Raw genomic sequence first — 24,694 nt, forward strand, 5'->3', positions numbered from 1 at the left:
GGAGAGGCGGCGTTCTGGGACCCGCCGTCGTCGCTGAGCTCGGGTGCCCTGGACGGAAACTACCGAAGCCTGGAGTCGGGTGCCCAGGCGCCGGCGCGGTGGGGGCGGGGACTTTTAGATCGGGGAGCGAATCCGGGGTGGACAGCGTGATGTTGCCAGTATGGGGTGGGGTGGGGCATGAAAAGAGAGAGAGGGAGAGAGGGAGAGAGGGGGCGCGGGCGCGAGCGCGAGCGGGTAAGGTGTGTCCTCGCTCCCTTTGCGCTTGGGGCGTGTGAGCGCGTGCACGCGCCCCGGAGCCGGGGAGGGGGGGAGGGGCGCCCTCTGCAGTGCCGGGGGGAGGGGCGGGGCGGGCCGAGGGGCCATGTGCCTGAAGCGGGCCCTGGTAGAATGGGAATCTTCTCCGCTGTGCCGCGCGGCGCAGCAGGCGCATCACGAGTTTAGCTTCCCAGGAGTCCCTCGCCACTACATGAGTCAGGCTTTTCTCCCTCCTCTGTCACCTTCCTGGGCCTCCCCCACGCCAAGGATGCCCACGCCCGCCAGTCTTCCCTGTCTGCATCCCCCCCCTACTTCGGTCCTCCTCTTCACCCGGGAGTGATGGGCGATACCTGGCCCCTGAGCTCCCGCCAAGGAAAGGGTTCTCCTTTGTGTGGCGGCCCCGACCAAACCACTACCACCTCCCAAGCGGTCCCTTGCCTGGGGGTAGGGGAACCGGGACCCTCCCAGAGACAGATTCGCTGTTGCCCGAGGCAGCCCGGGACTGAGGGCGGGGCGGCCCCGGGTGATGAACTTCCACAGGTAGAGCCAGGGTGACTGCGGGGCCGGGCCAGAACTGAGGGATGTTCCTTAGCTTGGCAGCGTAGTACTAATAGCTATCTTATGTGCATCTCTAGGGCTTCAAAGCTTGCAAAGCATTTTACAACTGCTTCATCAGCATCAACCAACCTCTAGCAGTCAGCCAGGGTATCATTTAAGATCCAGCAACACATAGAAGGCTTGGGCAGGGGAGGGGAAGTTGGAAACTAGGTGAACAGGTTCCCTTTTGCAACCTGACTTCGGTGGGAAGGTTAAAGGTTAAAGACCCAAGTGTAGACGGTAAATCGAGAGAAACGCCCTGAGCTGCTTGAGGGTTAGAAAAATGTGCTTCCAGAAGTTATAGTTAGAAAACCTGCAAGACTTCCTTCGTCCAAAAAGCTAGCTGTAACGGCCATCTGGGTACTTGGAAACTAGTTAAGTTTCTCAGATAGTACTTGCCAAGGATATCCTCAGGTAGAAATGTTAAGAATCCAAATTAAAGCATTCTTCCTTTCCTGGCCCAGAAAATCCAGAACTGTGTGACCTATTGAAAGGAAGCATTTACATATTTACTTAGGAACTGTGAAGCTAAGATCACATGGGAGTTAGGGAGGTTGTCTGTGGGAGCCTGAAAAACATGGTCTCATATTGAAAGATAGATTTAGGATCGAGACTTCCAACTCAACTTCTTTAAACCTCAGTTCCTTTTTAGATGATTTTTAGGGGAGGTAAGAATATAACTCCTTTGCAATAGTCTTATTGAAGAAGTGTAAGTTGAAATGGACCGGCCTTTGAGTTCAATTATATTTTGAGATGCATTTTCTTGATTGATTTTTGTCAGTTTCTCTATTGTTCCATTCCTTTCTCCTCTTCATTCTATTGTTGAATATTCAATTTAAGCATGGACCAAATGGAAATATCACATGAATACAAGATTGTATTTTTATATCCCCTATCTATGGCTCTGGATGTATTTTTACTTTAAAAAAAAAAAAAAGCTCATCTTTTTTTTTTCATCTCAAGAGCTTTGCAAATGATACTCCCGGTTAATGGCCTTGCTATCAATTTTTGAAATGCAAATCATCATGTTTTTTCCACAGTTTTCAAATGGGAAATGGAAACTATCTTAACTGATTGAAACTTCTAGTGGAATGTAGATAGGCAAAATAGTTTCTCCTGGGCTAGAGAGAGAAAATAGCAATCACAAAATAGTGACTTAGGGCTGTTTTATATGTTATTCAAAACAGAACAGTTTCACAGCACCTAGGGGCCCTCTTTAACACCAAACTAGTATTTAGTCTGAGACAAAAAAGTTGAGGATAAGACTAAAGATTTAAATTATAACTGAAAGTTGTACTAACAAAGGAGCCAGTGCCATTTTTTTTAATTGGTTTTCAAACTTCACAGCATGGAAGTCTTGGGTTCACAAAGCAAAAAGAACTGACCAAAAAGTGAAATAGGTTGTTTATAGATAGGTAGATTGGATCTAAAATCCAAGGTTACGCAGACCACTTGTAGCCTGTGATGTAACAGGAATTCACATTTAGTTATGAGTAAGTCTAAAGGCTTCCCAGATCTGTTTCCAACTCTGAGTTGCTGTGATTCTGATACAGTAGTTTCTTGTGCTTCCTTAAAATATTGTCTGTAAGCTAGGGTCCCAAGACTCAAGGTTTCAGGACACAAGCAACTTTAAAAAGATCTATAATATCATACACAAATATGACTATGTTTTCCAGTTATCATTATTGTGCCTATGAATAATAAGGCCAAAAGGAGAGAAACAACCAAACAGCATAGGCTTATATTTCTTGACTATGTTAAGTGTTGTTTTCTTAGAAATAATGTTAACATTTTGCTTTTTTATCATGAATGTCTGAGTTTTTTCAGTAACTTTCATTTCTAGTCTTGTGTTGAAGTATTTCATGTAATAAAGAAATTAAAATAAAAATTTCAAATCAAAAAACAGGGTCATATTGCGGAGTTAAGCCTTTTGAAAAGGAAAAACTCTAGTTCCAGAGGTTGATATATGGTATCTGCTGAGCTACCTTTTTACTATATAAAAGATTAATCTTTATTTAGACCAGTTAGAGCAAGTGTTATCATTATTTTGTAGATGAGGAAAGGGGACTCTAGATGGGCGTCATATGACCTTTTAGCATCATATGACTATCCAGGTTTTGTGACTCCCCAGTTCATATACTGCCTCTATGATCAATTACAACTCTGGTTTTTCCTTTATCACAAGGCCATTCAAAAAAACAAAAATCTCTGGGTGTCATAAAGTATGAAGTCACAAGAAGAAAGTGCTATGTTTTATAGCAGTGATGGGCAAACTTTTAAAAGAGGGGGCCAATTAAAGGAAATGCTCATCTGGCAGTCTGTTTCTAAGGCAACTCTTTCAAAGTTTCATTGTCTTGTATCCTACTCATTGTATTTGTCAGATAAGGAATAATGTCCAACAGTGAGATAGAACATTTCAGGGGGCCACATCTGGCCCACAGGCCATAGTTTGCTCATCACTGTTTTATAGTATTAAAAATAAGCTAGTTGTATATACTTATGGTAATAACCAAATAGACATTTTTTGCGTCTAGAATGTCTGCTAATGCAAGGATAGATATCTATTTTATATACCATGGAGACAGAAAATCCTCTTTGTTTCAATAGTATATTTTGAGTCAATTCATCTTGCAAAGTATATGAGAACTTGTTGCTAGAATAATAATCCTGCTTTTCACTTGAATGTCCTAAGAACAAGTTAACATTTGAACCCTATTTTAAGTGCTTCAAGTAGAATGTATTATAAGAAAACATAACTTCACATTGTTCAAAAGGATTTGTATTTCTAAAACATGGGAAAGAATGCAATTTTAAAATACATGAACTAGAGACTATACAAAAATAATACTTCTTTTGCACTGAATAGAACTGAATATCATTTTAACTAACAAGGAATTCATCAAATAGGAAATGCAACTCACATTTGCATGATATAATAGAAATAGCACAAAATTTAAAGTCAAGAGACCCAGGTTCCAATCCCAGCACCAACACTTAGAAACTATGCAATCAAGGCCAAGTCTCTTAGTCTCTTGAAGTCTTAACCTTCTAATGTAAAATGGAAATAATACTTTCCCTTCCAACTTCAAAAAGCTACTGTGAAGAAAAGCACTTTGTAAACCTAAAAGTTTTATTATATATTTATGTGAACAATTGTTAGACATTCATTTGTCCCGCCTATTTACAATGTGTTTATGCAAAGGTGAATGGATATATTTTAATATAGCTCATAGGATCATGGATTTAATCTGAAGAGACCTTAAAGGTGAAGTCCAACTGTCTCATTTTATAGATGAGGAGCCCGAGGTCGAGAGAGGTTAGGTTAACTTATCCAAGCCCAAAAGCATGTTGAAAGCTTAATCTGTATTTGACTTGTTAAATTTCAGGTGTAAATTCACCTTTGTCGGCTAGGAATTTTAACAAATTTAAGAGTAGAATTTAGGACATCTATACCTTGTATGTCCATTTCATATCAAAGACAGCTATACTAATAGATCTTCAACATAAACAGGAAAATCTTTGGAAAATAAAAGGATATAAAGAAATATCACCTTAAATTTTCTTAGCAAACACTGGAAACCACAGAGACAGAATATATTTTCACAATTTTGATAACATAATCCTTGTAAGCCATTTGTACTCTAGGAGAACTTAATGTAATCAGCACAGAAGTCTTACCATCAACTGCCTTGGCTTAGGTCATCAAAGGCTATGCCAACAATGTACAAGCTTTGGCTGGAAATGCTTTGACTTGGAACCTGGCAACAAACTATCTAGGGGTTCTCCTTTGTTAAGCACAAAGAAGCTCAACAGAAGGCTTAACTTGTAAAGATCGTAAGGGAGGATGACTGGAGGTAGGTAAGAGTATCAACCAATGAAAGGTAAACTTCCAAGCCACTTGGTCTCATGTGGCACCCTTCCACTTCTACAATGACAGAGACAGTGGCAGAAATGAAAATAGAATGTGTTTACAATTTGAGGGCATCTACAAATGGTAATTTAAGTGTTGATAATCCATGTGCCATCTCTGTCCAACAATCAACACGGTGGAAAACCTGAACTACATCCAAAAGACATCAATAATTAGAACTTAATGTAATGTCTACTCCCAGACAAGCAAAGAAGTTGGCATAGCTGACTTCATTTGGACAACAAAACATATTCCTTACAGAGGTTAGGATGGACATGAATAAAGAAACCACCACATAATTTTAGCTTATGTACCTGTATGTTACAGAGGAGAAGAACTTGACAAGAACCTCTAATCGATCAGCATAGACTTTGATCATCAGTGAATTGAAGGCAAAGGCAGGCACAGAAGACTACCAATATAGCACAGAAGATTCATCACTTGGCAAGCCTCATTATCCAGTAAGAGCCCATTAGCCTTGGGACTCCATCTCATCCCCACCCTTTCTCCCTCTGATTGGAAGATAAACCCATGAATACCAAAACCCACATTTGAGGAGGAAGCTAATTTCACAATATTTCATATCTCACCTGACAACTACTTTCAGACTTCTCTGACTTTTCCATCATTTCTCCAGATGGGGTACTTTCTCTATTCTTCCTCTCTTCCCCCCACCAACCCCCTTTTCCAAACTTCTTTTAGGTCTCCTATTATTCTAGGATTGTAAGCTCCTCAAGGTCAAGAAATGTCTTCTTTTTCTTCTTCTTTTTGTATCTGTGTCCTCAATACTTAGTACAGTGCCTGGCACATATTGAGCATTTTTTAAACCTTTACCTTCCGTCTTGGAATCAATACTGTGTATTGGTTAAAAGACAGAAAAGTGGTAATAGTTAGGCAATGGAGTTTAAGTGACTTGCCATGGGATACATAGCTAGAAGTATGTGAGATCATATCTGAAACCAAGACCTCCTGTCTTTAGGCCTGGCTCTCAATTTACTGAACCACCTAGCTGCCCCACACAATAAACACTTAATTTTTTTAAATTGACTGGTCAGCATAAAGTCCTATTTCAATGTTTCATTATGGTTCAAAGATAATATTGGGTTCCTGAAGGATATGTCCCCATGCTCATAAATCCAGATAAATTCAAGCTGAGGAGTATGGAAGCCAAACACAATGCTATTTTAGACTAAAAGGCCATTTGCCAACATGAGGGGGATACCAGAAGATTGTGCAGTGTCATTTTACTAAGAGGAAAAAACAATTAAGTGGGGAAATATACTGGTAGGTAAGTTGACAGAAGACCTAGCTAAATCAGATGCTCCTGAAAGAATTTGTAGATAAAACCAGAGGGAGGACAACAAATAGCTATGAAATAGAACAGATTTCTGTTTCTAGAGTATGTTTTTATAAGTGATCTTTTCTCATCAATGACAATAATGGAACTGCCACATTTGGTCTCTCTCTCTTCAATTTCAGGATCCAATATATTATGGGAGGAAGTAACAATTGTATCAAAAAAAATGATGGAGAAAATCATAAGAATATGCTTAATTTCTTATTTCTAGGAAATCTTCTTGAGAATATACTTGACATACACTAAGATATACTAGATAAAAGTCCAAAAAGAAAATAAGCAGTCTTTCATAGTCAGAATTAAACAGAGAGAGGAGAGCAGGTTGTATTGTGTTCAGAAAACTTGGCAGCACATTTAAAGTATTCAAAGTTGGGGGGTGGGGCAGGGAGAGTCTGCACTGCTAAACAAAAAACTTGTTTTTTAAATCTGAAAATAATCTATATGTTAAATGAATTTTCCATGGAGGATTTGCAGAAAAACATAGCCAAAAATTCCACAAGATGGCAAGATATGGAATATCCATATCGATGAGATCACAGATAATAAAAGGCAATTTTACTAACTTTTATAATGCTTTAAGTATGCCAAATACATTACATATATTATCCCATTTGAATCTCACAACTGTTGTTAACAATTCTGTTAAGTAGTCAACAATTATTACACTCATTTTATAGATAAAGAAACTGAGGTTGGGAAAGGTTAAATGACTTCCAGGACCACATAGCTAGGAAGTGTTTGAGGACAGACTTGAACTCTGGTCTTCCTGGCTCCAAACACAGCATGCTGCTATGCAATTATTTTCCTTCAGCCACCTGAGTATCAAAGTGTCTGCAATTTTCTGTACATTTATTTTATATGAACTGTAAAAACTTAAATGTTTTTTCATGTTTGAATTAAGAATGTCATGAATTCTTTCAAAGATCAGATTTCTAGACTAATCTTTTTAAATGTGGTTGGTCCTCTCATGGTTTGAGAAAAGGTAACCTCTCTAAATTCTGAGGAATTACAGAAGTATGAGAAAATGAGATAAAGATATAAACTGAAAAAAAAAACATATTTAGATATAAATTTCCTATAATCGCACAACATTCCAAATCTGACCACTTCTGTGGGACATTTGTAAATTGGTTTAACACCAGACAGTTTATTGCCTTCTGATTTTACTGTGCTACATAACCCTTGGAATCTTTGGAATTCTATAGGTAAATGATCTGCATTGAGCCTATGGGCACCCTTTCTCCAGATCTACACATTTCAAAAAGAAAATGTGCATTTTAGATTCCACTAGGGCTATGGTCTGTCTGTGATCATAGTAGGTGCCATATGCTTGGGGAGAGACAATAACTCTTTGCATTGCACCTAATTGAAAAAAGCTCTATCAGACAGAGAAAATACTTCTACTTTAGTCATCTGGCTCACAGCTATATTATGAAGTATTGCCAATAACAATCTCCTTTTTCTCCCAGTATAATCTAAAGACGACTTGTCATTTGCACATTATTTTGAATGTGTCAATTGAAAAGTGCTCCATAAAATCATGGTTTCTTAGAGTTTGAAATGACCTTGAAGGTCATCTAGTCCAGGTCCATGTTTGTACAACAGATTTCATGATTCTAGTAAGATAGTTTTCATTTACCCTGTAGCTCCTCAGTCACTGAAGTCAGGAGAGATAAAAGCACTGAGACTACAAGTATTCCTAAGTGTTTTACAAAGTGTGGTGAGATAGGAAGAGCACCAGATTCAGAATCCAAGGACCTGAGCTCCAATTCTCTTGGCTCTTCCACGTTCTACCCAGGTGATCCTCCCTGAGTTATTTGACTTGTGTTTCCTCATCCAGATGATAGAAGTAATATAACTTATTATTACATTAGCTATTGTTACTAAATTCACAGAAACCCGAATTAACATAAGTCTCCAAGTTTGGGGAGGAAAAGCCTATTGAAGATCTTCCTAAATGTGGGATTGACTATCCTTTGTCAGAACTAGAGGCCCATTCCCATTAATGAAGCTTATAGTAAGAGGGGGAAAAAAACTGGTAAGAAGGAAATGTGTTTTTAGTAGCTTGGCATTAAAATCATTTCTAATTTCCAATTAATATCACCACAGGAAGAAAATAATCCCAGTCAGGAGGCTTCAAGGCCAAGATTTTAATTACATATTCTTCTGTGATCCCAATCATGTTTAACAAAACGAAGTGTAAGGCAGGAGGGACAAACTGAGTCAATCACCAAAAGACCAAGTACTAATGACTTGCATTGACATTTTGTTCCTAAGGAATAGAGCCGTTAAAAGCATTGCTACCAGAATGACTATGGCCCAAACGAGAAAGACAAGCAAAGAGAAATCTCAGAAGTCATGTTATTGGACAGTATTATATAGAACACACACACACACACACACACACACACACGTATTGTATTTGTCTAAATCAAAACCAAGGTTTTTGGGGTACTTTCTTGTATTCTGATGTACAATCCTATGACTGATTCAGCTTCATCCCTGAATTAAATTTCATGGTAATTGCTAAGCTGCCAAAAAAGTTTCCATCAGAAAGAAAGCACAGGTGCTTTCTGCTCCCACTATTTATAAATGGGAGTGAGATGACGTGTGATGCCAACTTAGTCTTTTGACTTTAATGTTTAGAAGAATTTCTAACTATCCCTTTCTTTAATTCAAAGTTTATACTGGCAAGAGTTGACATGTCTAGTCACTTTATATTCTGGATAAAATAGAATTAGGTATTTAGAATGTATATGTGAAAATAATATCATTCTATCTTGTTGCTAGGTGGTATAGTGGATAGACTACCCTGTCTGGAGTCATGAAGACTCCTCTCCCTGAGTTCAAATACAGCCTCAGATACTTATTAGCTGTGTGACCCTGGGCAAGTCACTTAACCCTATGTGCCTCAATTTTCTCTTTTGTAAAATGGGCTGGGGGGTGGAAATGCAAACTACTTTAGTATCTTTGCCAAGAAAACCCCAAATGATGGCACAGCCCAACGTGAATGAAAAAATGACTCAACAACAATAAATCTTGCTATTTATTGTTTCAATTTATTCATATTTGTGTGTTCTATATGAAATTAACTTCAGGAAATTCACTAAAATACATGCTTCTTGAATGTAAAAATTATGCCACACATACATTTTTGCATCTCTTTTACAGCATCTGACACAATACTAAATTCAGGGTAATTACCTAATAAAATGCTTTTTGACTATATATTACACTCATTTTTAGAAAATTTCTTATATCCTGTACTTTGGGTGAATATTGTCAACATAAATTTACTGTGATTTCTTTTGAGAAAATTATATGAATGGTGCTTTTATGAGAAGCTTCTCATGAATAGGAATACATGATGAATTCCAGAAATGTTCGCATAGAAATATAAAGATCTTGACCAACTTATCCATATCTATATACCTTTCTATTCTGTCACCTGATCTTTGTAGACATGTGTTCTCAACCTACTTAATGCAACTCATGTAAATTTTCAACAGGACTTCATGTCCAAAACATTTTTGAGGAACGAAAACAAAATTGTTTTAAATTTATTTTTTTTATTTTATTATGGAAGGAAAAGTGAATTGGGGGGGGATAGGGGCAGGGAGGAATCAAATCTTTAACTGCCAGTAAACTTTTTCCCTGAAAGCTCACCTTTTCCTAAACATAATTCTAAATAGTTGTATGTCCTACATACAACTGAAGTTTCGTTTAGAGACTTTCAGAGATGTCATTGTGCATTTTGTTAAATATCATGTGGAAAAATAAATCCCATGGGCAATCAGAGCTCTTTAATTGACATGGAATTCTAGGGTTGCATCATTTAATCCTGGCTTTAGGACATGAAAGTGTTTCTGTGCCCCTACTGATAGGCTGGGTGCTGTCTGTTAGGCTCCATGACTATGTTTCTGGGAACTCTGTTGGTGACCTTTGGCATAGCTCGACATGTCTCAGAGCACACTGTATAATGAAGAGAGTAATTTCAGAGGATTGCATTGACCCATCTTTAAGAGGTTACTATAGTCAATTTAAGACTCAAAATTGACTTGCTGTAACCACGTGCTATTTTAAAGCTTTAATGTCAGGGATCCCGCTTTAAAGTGTTTTCCCCCTAAAACTAAAAAGTGTTTTGCTATCCTTTGTGACTTTCAACCTAGTAAAATTGTTGCTGTTAAATTCCGTTAAAAATCAGATACTTATTTCAATAAATATATTGTTTGATGATCATAGGACCATAGACTAGATTTCAGAGGCTGTCTAGTCCAACCTCTTCATTTTATAGTGGAAAAATTAAAATTGGGGGGGGGAAGAGGAAGGAATAGAAGGAAGGAAGGAAGGAAGGAAGGAAGGAAGGAAGGAAGGAAGGAAACATTTATTAAGTGCCTATTATGTACCAGACATTGTGCTAAGTTCTCTACAAATACTTCATCTGATCCTCACAACTCCCTAGGGAGGTAAGTACTATTATAACCCATATTTTATAATTGAGTAAACTGAAGCAAATAGAAGTTAAGTGATTGCCCAGGGTCACAAAGCTAGTCATTATCAGAGACAAAATGTGAATCCAGATCTTGCTTACTCCATGCCTAGTACTCTATTCGTGGCATCCATCACCATGCTGCCTCCACGGTTAAGTGATTTGCTCAAAATCACACAGGTAGTTGAAATTCCAACCAAAGTCCTCAGACTCCAACTCCATCCTACTATTTTTTTCCCTTTGGTTGCATTCTTGGTGGGCCTTTTGGCTTCTGCTCATGGTTTTGGAGAAAGATAGTTCTGTAAGAGAGGAGGACTTGGAACCTAGTTCCTCTGTGGCCATGTAGCCCTGAGAAAAGGAGTCTCAGTCCTTGGCCTCTGAGTTTGTTTTTTCCAGTTCTACAGGAAGGGATTACAGTTTCCAAGTTTTGGAAGGTCAAGAAGATATCCCTTCATCCTGGCAGTCATTCAGGCAGTTTTATCAGTAGGAGCGAGCCAAAAGTGACCTATGGGAGTGACCTTCCAGAACCAGCTTAACTGCAGCTGGGATAAGGACTTAGCTTTAATTCTCCCTTTGGATGTGAACTGACTGGTCCTAGTGCTGAATAGGAACTGAGTGAAGTTTGAGCCCCATCTCTTTCAGGGATTCATGTGGTATAGGAAAGAGTTTGCTTTGAGGTATTACAGGAAATATTTGTACTTTGTTCTTGCTGTATAAAAATGTTGTTGTAGGCTTAAAAGTCCAATGACTAGCAGCCATCCAAGTAGTACCTTCCAGTCTATTAACTGGAAGCAAGGCTTCTTTATATGGGTTGTGGGACCTCCTCACTAGGTATAATTAGAGACTCTTGAAAACTGATAGAATTCAAAGTACAGGATGATTTTTCATTCAAAGCCTTCTGGGAACTATAAGGAGAATTCAGAGGATTCCTAGCCCACCTCCTGGCCAGCACTGTTGATTAAAACATCCATGGAGAATAGTTAGCCGTTTCCAATCATTTTACTCTGATAAGATATTAGCTAATAAAATCTGACACATCCCTAGTTACACCTGATAATTTAGTTTTGATATGTCTGAGATCCAGACTTGGGCATAATGTTCAGCGATTTTCACCTTCCCACCCCAGCAAGTAAATAAATAAAATTATAATACCCACTTTGGTGAGACCCCAAAATAGTAATATTTCACTTTATGCTTCTCTGTGTGGTAATTGCACCACACAACTAATAATACCATTCACTCTTCTGTACCTTCCAAGTATACGAGTTCTCCTTTCTTGAATAGCCTTACTGCAAAAACATAGAACATAACAAAATCAAACCCAAACAAAAGGATGAGCTGATTATTGCCACCGCTTTTAGAACACCCCAACTTCCGTATTTCACAGATTCACAACATTAACAACAATTCCTGGTTTTTATATTGAGTCATATTTCAGGATTCTCTCACCTTGTTGTATCAAAATATTCTGCCCGATTTATACATGTGTTTATCTCTGGAAAAGTGCTTTGGAAGGAAGGAATAAAGATGTTCAAGTGCCCATTTGTGAAGCTTTGGAAGGAGATAAGGAAGGAATGAAAGGCTGGGCATAAGGAGCTTTAGCTGAGAAACCAGGAAAGTGAATAAAAATTCAACCTTATTTCCATTCATACCAGCAAAACATTTTGTAAGTACCTACCATGTGCCAGATACACTGCTCAGCTGGAGTAACAAAGATGAGAATGATGTAGTCCCTGCCCTCAAGGGGCTTATTCTCAAGGGAGGGGAGAGAGACTATTAATTCTTGAAAAAATTGCTTCAGGTAGGAAAACAACATGGTTTTTCCCACACCAATGGCCTAAGCAATAAAAGATTTTACCTTATTCAAAGATAGAATAGTTGCTGACAATTTTCCTTATTTTCTCATGTGTATGGATATAAATATGGCTAAATCCATACATGTGTATATGTGTATACATACATATATATGTCTGCATATGTACACACATATATACATGGACATTTCATGAAAGTAAAGTTTATCCCACTTTTGTCTTTGTATCCCTATAATCCTGAATTTAATTATTTTTCAATTGATCAATCAATTAATTAAATAACTTTTCAAAAATTATTTGTTTGTTTAAGAATATTTAATGTTTTATAAGGAGGCAGTACGATTGTACACTTTTTACTCTCCCAGTTACCAGAAGCAAAGATAGGTTCAAATAATTTCAAATCCATTTCAATCAAGCCATTGCATGTTGGCATGCTTTATCAATTATCCTTTGGAAAATAATGTTTTTGACTATTTAAAAATATGTAACTATTACAACCACATAGTTTAGAAACAATGAGAATAAATTCTTATTGAGTCATTCAACAGCCCCAACTATCAATGAATAAGTTTAGGATTACTGACAGGTGAACCATCAGGCATAGAACTGAGAACTACAATTACTCCTCTTCAGGAAAAGATGACTAAATAATAGTCATTTGGAGGAAAAAATGATACAAGCCATAGATTCCCAGAGAAACACACCATAAAGTTTTCCATGTCCCTGGAGCATGGAAATTTGATGAATATCACTGATAAAACCAAACAGATCACAAAGGGAAAAGAAGCAGAAAATCTAATGGACTCATTGAATCTGCTTACTCCCTAATAAGACCATGGTAGTTGCCAAGGAAAAAGTAAATGTTTTCTTTCTTTTTCACAGGCTTAGCATTCGCCAGCCTTTAACATATCATGGCATGACCAATGAGATGATGAAAAACTGTCTCATAGGGGAAAAATGTAGAATTGTTGCAATGTAGATATTGGTGGTTGTCCTTCCTAAAAGAAGAGCAGCAAAATGACGGCACTGGTGATGATGTCTTTTGACTCAAGCATAAATTAGATTTAAGTGAGGCTGAGTTGCACAAGCTGTCTCTTCCAGAGTCAATGAAGTCCAATGGCAAGACAAAAGTCAAGAGGGCTAGTGATGGGCTGGGATGCAGTGGATACACTGTAGAAAAAGTAACAGTAATAAATGGTCACCCCAATCTTCAATTCACCAAAAACAATTTGACTTGCATACAAACAGCACATTAAGTTCTCAGTTTCAAACCAAAAACTCACTCGGTGCATGAGCTCAGACTTCCTACTTTATCCTCTCTAAGAAAGGTCACACTATTATATCAGCTATAGCTATTATTCTTATGGCTAGCAGGCACCTCAAGAAGTTAGTCTATCCCATACTTGCCAATGACTGTACCTAAATTACAGGGACACTGAAACTTTTCTTATTGGATTAAATGATAGATATAGTTGAAACTGTTCTGTAATGGGACTGTGACCAACCTGAGACAAAGACAATTTTAATAAAATCCTCAAAATATTTTAACAGTAGAGTGAAAATTTTGAAGTAAAAGCTCAGTGATATAAAACATTAAATTAATTAACCAGTATGTACTGACTCCCTCTACAATATATTTCATCTATCTAACATCCTTCATAGAACATCAGTTATTTTTTCTAATTTGCATTGTCATACATAAAATAAAATTTCATAGGACTATAGCATATAAAACTAGAAGGTACCTTAGAAATTAACTCATCCAACCCATCATTTTATAAATAATGGAATTGAGACCTAGGGAGGTGCAGTGATTTACCCAAGCTCACACTGATTGTAACAGAGACAAGATTTAAACAAAGGTATTTTTACTCTGGATGCATTTTCCAGATCAGTTAGACTGTATAGTAATTACATTAACAGTTCTCAAACTTTTTGGTCTCAAGAACTCTTTATGCTGTTAAAAATTATAAAGGATCCCAAAGAGCTTCTGTTTATATGGGTTATATCTAGCAATATTTACTAGAAAACCCTTTGAAATTATGTAAGAAAAGTGTCTAAATTGTATGTGCTCTTTGACCCCAAGAAGGTTAAAGATAGAAAGGCACCACATAAAAAAAATATTCACAGAGGCATTTTTTTAAACCTTTCCTTCCATCTTAGAATCAATACTGGGTATTGGTTCCAAAGCAGAAGAGTAGTAAGTGTTGGCAATGAAAGTTAAGTGACTTGCCAAGGGTCACACAGCTAGAAAGTATCTGAGGTCATATTTGTACTCAGGACCTCATGTCTGTAGATCTGGTTCTCAATCATTGGACCATCTAACTGCCCCATTTTTTTTAATAATAAATAGCAAAACACTAGAAATAAAGTGGGTAATGACTGAAGAAATTATGGTTATATGAACACAATGGAATATTATTGTGCAGTTGAACATAATAAACATTAGGATTTCAAGAAAACATCAGATTTATATCATTTGAAATTGGGTAAAATAAAGAGACCCAGAGGGACAATATATTTGATGACTTTAACAATTTAAGTGAAAAGAACATTAAGTAAAGCTTCAGTAGTTGTGATTATTTTGTCATTGTACCTGAGAACACCTAATGGAACACACCTCTTCAGAATGGAGAGAGAGACAGAGAGACATAGAGAGACAGAGAGAGCACTCCAAGGACAGAATCATGCATACATTGTCAAATTAATGGATGCTTTACTTCTCATCTGATCTTCCACCCTGGCCACCTACCCTGTCATTGTGCCCGCCATGACCATCAGACCCCTTGACCCTATGCTCTCAGTTTGGAACCACCATCCTAAGACTGTGCTATTCTTATTAATGAGACATCCAGCACAAATGCATATGGCAAACTAAAACTAGCCAACATCAGACCACACTACTCTTCTCCTGCTCTTCTACAGTCTTGAGTTGGAAACAATCAAACCAATACCGCTGTTGCTTCTGGAAAGGGGCGTAGCAGTTGACCATAGTTCTACTCATTATCCCTGTGACTTTCCAAATTGAAACATGTTTCCCTGGCTACCACTCCCTTACTTGGGTATATTCCCTATGAGAAAACTATCACTTTTTATGTTTGTACAGTAAAGGCTTCATGCATAGTAAGCATTAATAAAGAAATGCTTTTTGTTCATTTATATTGCATTGGTATTTCTGCTTAACTGACTTTTTTTTATAATAAGGGCCAGTGGGCTAGAATATCCAGGAATAACTATGATATTAGAACAAAAGGAATCAATACAATTTTTTTAAAAGAAGAAAATTAAGGATGTATACAAGATTTCTAAGAGGCTTTAAAATACATAGCATACTCAAATAGCGTACTCAACCCCTTTAAAAGAACTTGTGTATGTAAAATCAGAATGCTAGTTACAAATCATTCTTAAGTATTGATTATTCAGGTTCTAAGACCCTATGCTGGCCAGCACTTTGTAAGGTTAAGTCTAGTCACTGTATGGATTTTAATTGAAAAACAAACAATTTTCCTTCTTCTTTAGAGGAATTCTACACAGTGGATATTACTGCAAACTGGTCTTTTCCCTGGTTAGTCTGATTTAGCATAGTTTAATTGTAAATAAGATAATGCAAATTTCAATAAGAATTTTGAGGCCATATAGGATATTTGATACATGTCATTCCAATAACATTTCCCCATCTGTCACTAAAGCTTTCTCCCTTCAAATTCTTTTAATCAGGATCTTAAAAATGAACATATGTGATTGCATCATATGTTATCTTATAGCTTATCTTCCTTAGCTTTAAAGCAAAATTTCTGCCATTTATTGTGATTTAAATGAGGTTAGGGAAATTCATCCTTAATGTGCATATTATGCAATAAAAGAGTCATAGAATCAAGTGCCAAATGGGTTCTTCAAAGAAGGTTTATATTGAACCCTAATAAATGACCATTTATGGAAGAGTATATCATCTTATTGTTAATTATGAGTAGAAGAAGAGATTCTATAGTTCCATTCTAAAACATAAAAACAGGTTCTTAACTGAAATGGGAATTCAGCTGATTACTTAACTCTTTTGCATTTATGTATGTAAGACCATTTATGTTTATGAACTAACCATCTTTTAGGGAATACTATTACCCGTGACACTTCATGGGCTGGACATCCTTCTCTAGGGAGAGTGTCATGGAAAGAACACTTGGTTTAGAGCCTGAGCACCTGGGTTCCAGTCCCTTTGTGACTTTGGACAAGTTGCTTTAAGCTCTCTGAATTTTGGTTCCTTAACATAAAATAAGAATGGGTCAGGCATTGAACTAGGTGAACTCCCTTCCTGAGGAAGCATTACTTATTTCCCAAATTCTGATATAGTCTCTGGAGTAATATAAATTATGTCTCAGAACTGACATAGACACTTCTACCAATCCAACTCATCATAAAGATAATATAAGGGGACAAGAGCCAAGACCAAAAACGGCAGGTGCCATACCCACATTGTATCTTCTTAGTTCACCCAGTGTCTTTCCTACCCTAATCAAACAGTTTCTTACCACCTATAATTATAGGCAGATTAGATCATAAATGCATCAGCTCTCCTCCTATTATCTGGACTTCATTCACTGTCCCAGCAGAAGTGCTATTATAAGCTGCCACTTAATTCAGCTGTTTCCTACAGGCCTAATGGGGATGGGGGTGGGGTGGGGTAGGGAGAGGGACATCCCAGGTGAATCTCCTACTGGAAGGTGCCACCTGCTCCCTTCTGCTTCTGTATCTGCCTGTATTTTTGTCCCTATTATACTGAGAGAAAATGTCAGCTAGAGCCTGAAACAGAAATTAATGTGTCAATTGAATTTTTAAAATCATAATTTAAAATTAGTTTAGGCAATTTTTGTTAAGCACTAATTTATATATCATAGACACAAAGCAGTGAGCCAAGAAATCATGACCTGTGCCAGGCCATGTGTAACAGATTTATATGGAGATGGATAGAATTTATAATGCTGTATTCCATATCCCCAAAGGAGATAGTGATTTCTGCCTTTCTGAAAAAAGGAGGATCCCCATGACTGGCCAATCACTCTTTTGCTCTCCTATCTTCGAAAGGGTTATAGAGCAAAAATAATATATATCTCTATTATGTCAAAAACATCAGATAGTTGCCTTCTGGGGAAAAGATGCTCTTTTGGAGTTCAGGATAAAAGCCCCATTTCTCTGATTACTCAGGGTGGGAAATTGTCCCACCCTATACCAGAAAGAGTAAGTTTAATCTCAATCAACTAATATCTCCTCCTACTAAACACTCATTAGACCAAAGATAATCACAAGTGAGTAAACATATTTATCAAAGCAAGCAGCAGTACAGAAATGAAGAGAAGTCGTAGAGATTACTTTAATATATTGACTATCCAAGAGTAATGGGGCTCTGCATTTTGGGATTAATATGCACCAAGTCCAAAATTATTTCACCTGAGAAATATACACTTAACAGTCTCTTGGGTGCAGGCAGTAGGAATCAAGGGATATGTTGTGTGAGGCTCTTCCCCACAAGTTTATGACTCTGGGGGCCTCCTGTTGATCACTTAAAAGTCTGCTCCTTACCCAGTTTCTCCTATGGTCTCTCCTTCTCTTTCTCCGTCTCCCTCAGAAGTCTCTCAGTCAATCTGAAGTCCCACCTCCCTCCACAGAAGCTGAGTCTAATGCTGCACCATAGGGATGTCCTTCAGGGAACCACCCAAACTCACCTCAGCAATCCGGGGCTACAGATATATGATGTATCATTTACAGAATGCCGTTCTAAATCAAATTTCCTGTTATAATTAAAGTTAGATTCAGATTTCCTGTTTGTTGCTATTATTTCTGCTCTTCCATATGGTGTTCTCTTTCTACATTTCTTATTTTTCATTTAACGCTTTAGGATCTTTTAATGTAATTGTAACCTCATGGAATTAGAACCTCTTTAAACAAATTATTATCTTTTGTTTTTACATTGCCCTAATTTGTTGATATATCCTTTCCCTTCCCCACTCAGATTGCCATCCTTTCTTAAAATAAAATCAAAAGAGCAAATAGTTAAACAAAACTAGCAAGGTGTATAATTAGAGAATTTTGTACCTTTGAACTATGCTCCCCAGAATTCCTTTAGTATTTCCTAGAATTCCTTTTAATCTCTCCACCCCGTTGCGTGCTTACATTTTTTGTATATAGTTGGCTGTAACTCCATCTCTCGCTCTCTCTTTTTCACCACCGCGACTGGGTTAGCACCTTTTTTACTCTAGCTTTTTAATTTTCTTTTTCTTGAAGTTATTATTAATAAACTTTATAAAATATAATGCTTAGATGTTGTATATTATTTTTAATTCTCACAATTGCATCAATTGAGACTGATACTAGGACATTTTCCACACTGCAAAGAAGAGATGGAGATGCTTTGTTAGTTGCCCAAATAGGCAGATGACTCCGGACTCATGAATGGGTTCAACTAATATACTATACTCCTTGACTGAGGCAGAGGCTGAAGACGTAGGGCTTCTTACAATGACTTGAAACTCATCTTCAGTATATCGTTCAAGTTCATTCTACCTTTTTTTTTTTTTTTTACAACAGCCTGAGTGGTTTGCTGTCACCCAACTATGATTAGCTATGGGGAATTGTTCTATGAGAAGTATTACATCAATACTTGTGGCCACGCTAAGACTTAGGATTTGATTCCTTGTGATCACATCTTGCCAGCTAATAGTCAATAAGGCTAGTAAACAGCTTCTATTCAAGAACTTGGATGTGGCTATTAATTAGTAGACTGGCAATTCATGAATGAAAGGCATAAAATGGTTGAAAATCAGAAAGAGAAGGCAATAATCACATAAACATATTAGAGGGGTCAGAAAGGCTTGGTGAAAATGAAGATTTTGAAGTAGAGGGAGATATAAAATAAGAACTATCTTTAGGAATGTTGAGTTGAATTTATGTAAATGGAACAAAGTCTAAAATCTGAGAGAAATTTCCTCCTAATGAAACCCTTAAGAACATAAAGGAAGAAACAATGATGTGGTATTAAAGGATTGGGCTGGGAGTCAGAAATTTGGGTTCTGTACCTGTTCCTGCCCATAACATGAAAGGCAAGTTATTTAACATCTCCATGAGTCAAGACTTGATTATTATTAAAGTTACTTTTAACTATGATTTTATAATCTAAGGATATCAGCCCCTCTCTATCCCATTAAATTCTCTGTTATAGTGAAAAAGGCACTTGATTTGGAGTCAGAGGATCTGGGCTTTTATGCTTGCTCTATTGTTTACTGCTTCCTTAACCTTGGTCATTCTCATGTCTCTTCTTGGTCATTACAGTTACATAGAATTTAGTTTAAAAAATTTCCCCTTCCATTTACAATGTTATAATCATTGTACATATTGTTTTCTTGATTCTGCTTACTTTGCATGTATCAATTCAAATAAATCTAGTTTGTATTCTTGATAGTCATCATTTCTTATATAAGATTCATGTACCATAATTTGTTGAGCCATTCCCCAATTGGAATATTTCTTGTTTCTGGTTCTTTGCTCCTACAAAAGAACTGCTATAAGTATTTTGGTACATATGAGACCTTTCTTTCTATCTTAGATTTCCTTGAGAGTATACACCTACCAGTGGAATCTCTGAGTCCAAGGGCATGGATATTTAAGTCACTTTCTTAGCATGATTAAAACTTGCTTTCCAGAATGTTGGGTCAATTTATATCTCCACCAAAAGTATAGTAGCTTCTCTTTCTATAACCTCTCTAACATTGACTATTCTTGTCTTCTGTCATCTTTTTTCAACTGGCTGGATGTGAGGTGAAACCTCAGAGTGATTTCAATCAACAGTTCTCTTTTAATTACTAACGGAGTAAAATTTCATATGGTTGTTAACAGTTGCCAGTTTTTCTTTAGAGAACTATTTATTCCACCACTTCTCCATTATTAAAAAAAACTCTGGCTCATATATTTGTAGTAGTTCCCCACATATTTTAAATGTAAGATCCTTAGATATATTTGATGGAAAGAGGTCTTTCTGTGCCCTTTCCCTCTAACTTGTTTTTGGTTTTTTTTTTAAACCCTTACCTTCCATCTTGGAGTCAATACTGTGTATTTGCTTCAAGGCAGAAGAGTGGTAAGGGCTAGGCAATGGGGGTCAAGTGACTTGCCCAGGGTCACACAACTAGGAATTGTATGAGGTCAGATTTGAACCTAGGACCTTCCGTCTCTAGATCTGGCTCTCAATCCACTGAGCTGCCCCTCATCTTTTTTAATATAAAATGTTTTCAATTTCATGAAACCAAAATGTTCTATTTTATTTTTTGTGTGATTGTTTCAACCTCTTATTTGGTTAAGAATTCACACTACTACCATCACTCACCCCTCCCCCCCCAGCTATAACTGTACAAGTTATCTGATATTGCCTTCTTCTCATTTTTCTAATAGATACCCTTTAATAGTTATGTTGCATATTCATTTTGAGTTCATTACAGCATGTGGTATAAGATCATGATCTAAATCTAATTTCTGCCAAATTGCTTTTTAGTTTCTCCAGAGATTCTTGTCAAGTAGGGAGTTCTTCTCCCAGGTGATCTATGTTTTTAGGTTTGTCAGGTTTTTATTCTTTCTCATTTCATCCTCAACCATCTCATTTTACAGATGAGGAAGCTGAGATCTCTTACTGAAGCATGATGGCATAAAAGAAAGAGCCCTGGATTTAGAGTCTGAAGTTAGAAACCTGATTTGACTACTACCTCTGCTACTTCTTACCTGTGTGACTTTGGGCCTCCCTGAGTCTCAGTTTCCCCTCTATAAAAATTAAGGAATTGGATTAGATAATCATTAAGGTTTCTTGTAGCTCTAAACCTATATAACATTTCCGAATAGCCTGGAAAATTGCTATAGAAAAGGAATTTATTATAACTAGTCTTAGGGAGTTCATTGTTGTAGGGCAAGGAACTCAAGGAATTCCCATTCAAACATATTTATATTCTTATCCTAGGAGATTCTCTTTAAAGGAGACAGACTACCTACCATACTATTTCCTATACTTATTAGGTTTTCTTAAAGTTTTAATGATCCAGACAACAAATATGGTCCTGAAAAATCTATAAAGCATAAGCCAGCTGTGGGAGATGGATTTTCACAACAAAAATAACGGACAAACAATCCAAAATATTTTTAAAAATGGTTGGAAGGATTTATAAATTTATATACCTTAAATTTACCTGGTTTTTTAAATTCAAAATGGCCTGAATAAAGTACTTGATAAGAGTTTAGTTTTTTTTTAAGCTTGAATGTCATTTTTTAAATGACTGATAAATCATTTAATAGCAATTAATCTCTCCTTAGGCAATGTGACTGCTACATAGCTTAGTGAATAGAGTCCTGGAGTCAAGAGGACATAAGTTCAAATTCAACCTGAGATATTCACTAGTTGTATAACCCTGAGTAAGTCATTTAACCTCTGTTTGCTTTAAATCATGGGAGAAGGAAATGGCAAACCCCTTCAGTCTCTTTGCCAAGAAAACTCCATGGACCACATTTGGCTATGGTCCATGGGGTCATGAAGAATCAGACATAATTGAATAATTGTTATTTTAGGTATCTAGATGATACAGTGGACAGAACACTGAAGTTGGAGCTGGGAAGTCCTGAGTTTAAATCTGGCCTCATACATTTACTAGCTTTGTGACCTTGGGCAAGTCACTTAAACTTCATTTACCTCAGTTCCTCATTCATAAATTGGGAACACACTGGAGGAAGAACTAGCAAGCCACTACAGTATCTGGAGAAGAAAACCTCAAATGGGGCCATGAAGAATTGGACATGACCAAAATATCTGAACAACGAGGTGCTGTTTAATAATAACTTTAAAGATGAGGAAACTGAGGCAGACAGAGATTGTGTGATTTACCCAGAGTTAGCGTCTGAGGTGGAATTTGAATTCAGACCTTCTTGACTATAAGTCTATCCCTCAATCCACTGTGCTAATAGTTTCCTGGGTAAATTATTTGACATCTTTTTTTGCCTCAGTTTCCTCATTTCTACTTGTCCCAGGATTGCTATATTTATCCATTACCTCTCTAAGATTTGGTAAAGCCTCAAGAATTAATGTTTTCAAAGCACTTTACACTCTAGGTCTACCCTCTAAACTGTGTTATTTTTCTAGATCATAGGTATGGGGGGTGAGGAGAAAATTAGGGAACAGTTTCATAAATGTATAAACAAATATATACATACATTCTTTTGTTTTCCTTTTAGTTCTGTGTTTTTGGTTTGGTTTGGTTTGGTTTTTATCATTCTGCTCCTCTCTGGGAGAGATGGCAGTTATGAAGTCCAATCTGGTATCCTGAAAATCCATCCCAGGTGACCAGATAGAGTCGTCCTTAGATCAGAAGCATAACTGATGCGACTGTATGCCTGAGAGAGTGGCTCATTCATCAAGTATTAAATAGTCATTTCATGAAAAGACCATCCCAGTCATTTTTCAATAGGGCAATTATAGTCAAGGCCAAGAACCACTACGGACTTGCCAATTCTATTGTTGTAAAGGGTCACTGAACTATTATGGTCACTGAATACAGTGACTCAGGTGAATTTCCACTCAACTAAATTTTCCCACACTTAGAAGAAAACAATGTCATTTCTCATGATAGGCAAACATAACGACTTCAGAGGGAATAGTGTCTCAAGTTACAACACCCGTAAGTCAGCTGTTTGTTCATTATATCATATTATTCCTCAAATCAAGCCGCAGGCTCTCTCAGAATCCTTGGAGTAGAGCTCCTGTCTAAAGTTGGAAACAAATCATGCTTATGCATTTCCTAGATACCCTATGACCACATCTGAAAAAGCAATTGACTTAGTTTGCTAGAATCTGGGCTTACGTACTCCATGCTTTAATTGCCAGGATGTAGGATTAATTTTATCAGATACAAAATATTATAAAATAGGACATATTTACAGATGACAAAGTCATAGCCTGGCGTGAAAACAAAAGAATATATATTTAAAAAGCCCAAACCCTTAACAAGTAGGATTTCATTATTTTTTATAAGTGATAGATTTAGAATAAGCAGAAACTTCAAAGGTCATTAAGTATATTCCACCCCCTTCTTTTACAGATGAGGAAACTGAGAAACTGGTCAAGATTACATAGGGACCTCAGAGATAGATTTTGAATCTAGATTCCAGGATCCCAGATCCATAGTTTTTTGTTTGGTTGGTTTTTTCCCCCATTGCCCCTCCTATGCAGTACAGACTTTAGTTACATAGAATATATTTACTATTTTAAGATTATATAGCATAAGGTGATCCTTCAAGGAGTAGAGATAACATCAGGTATGTGCTATTGTGCTATACATTATATGTACTATACAATATAATATATACATTAATAATCTTTTAAAAATTATTTATTATTTTTATTATTATTTTTTAGAATATTTTCCCATGGTTACATGATTCATGTTCTTTCCCTCCCCCCCCCCAAGCTTCCCCACCCTCCCCAAGCTGATGCGTAATTCTACTGGGTTTTACATGTATCATCATTAATAATCTTCTAACCATGAACATTAGCAAGTCTATACCTCATCAAAAAGCCCTGTTCCAGAGCTCTCAAGATTTTGTTTTATTTTGTTTTTTAATTAAGAACTTGATATCCTAGCCCGGGCTCAGATCAAAACTTCTAAAAGAATTTCTGTCTGAGCCAGAGTGATCCAGGGCCAGATTCTGGTCTTTTCTTCTGTCTTTTCTTGTCATCCACTGACCTGGAATTGATCCAGTTGAAAATTGCCAGAGGCTGGAAATTCTTCTGGTTGGTGATACCTTCTTTGATGGGGAAGAAAGGAAAAGTCTAAGAAAAAAGGAGGAGGTGGGAATAGGAGAAGGAATTGTTATTAACATGCACAATCATGGCCATCCTGTCCTCTCCTGGACCTGGACAGGCTTTCAAGAGATCACTTTGGCATTTTTTAAAAGATATATAATGATCACTTACCAGATTGCATGTATAGTTTTTAAATATTTATTAAAATGTATTTATATTTATATTTTATTTTAAAAAATTCTCGTGACTATAAGGTAGTATTCCTTTAAGGTGCCACCCTTTCACATGAAGGAGTTTATTGCTGAATTAAGAGCTTTGCTCAAGCTTCTAAGACAAATGGTTACTCTGACTTGTAGTTCTGAAGCAGCTTGATAAGCTGTAGCAGACTGGAAAGATATGAACAACAGAACATGTTTTATGACTATGAGATGAATGTCATTTATCTGATCATAGA

General features: G+C 37.0%; 1 pseudogene; it reads left to right on the forward strand.

The window, feature by feature from the left end:
- Positions 1–594: 594 nt before the first annotated feature.
- The window catches only part of LOC123241889, a 94,797-nt pseudogene continuing 70,697 nt past the window's right edge, over positions 595–24,694 (forward strand).

Source organism: Gracilinanus agilis, chromosome 3 (assembly GCF_016433145.1).
Source record: "Gracilinanus agilis isolate LMUSP501 chromosome 3, AgileGrace, whole genome shotgun sequence".
NCBI classification, from domain to species: domain Eukaryota; kingdom Metazoa; phylum Chordata; class Mammalia; order Didelphimorphia; family Didelphidae; genus Gracilinanus; species Gracilinanus agilis.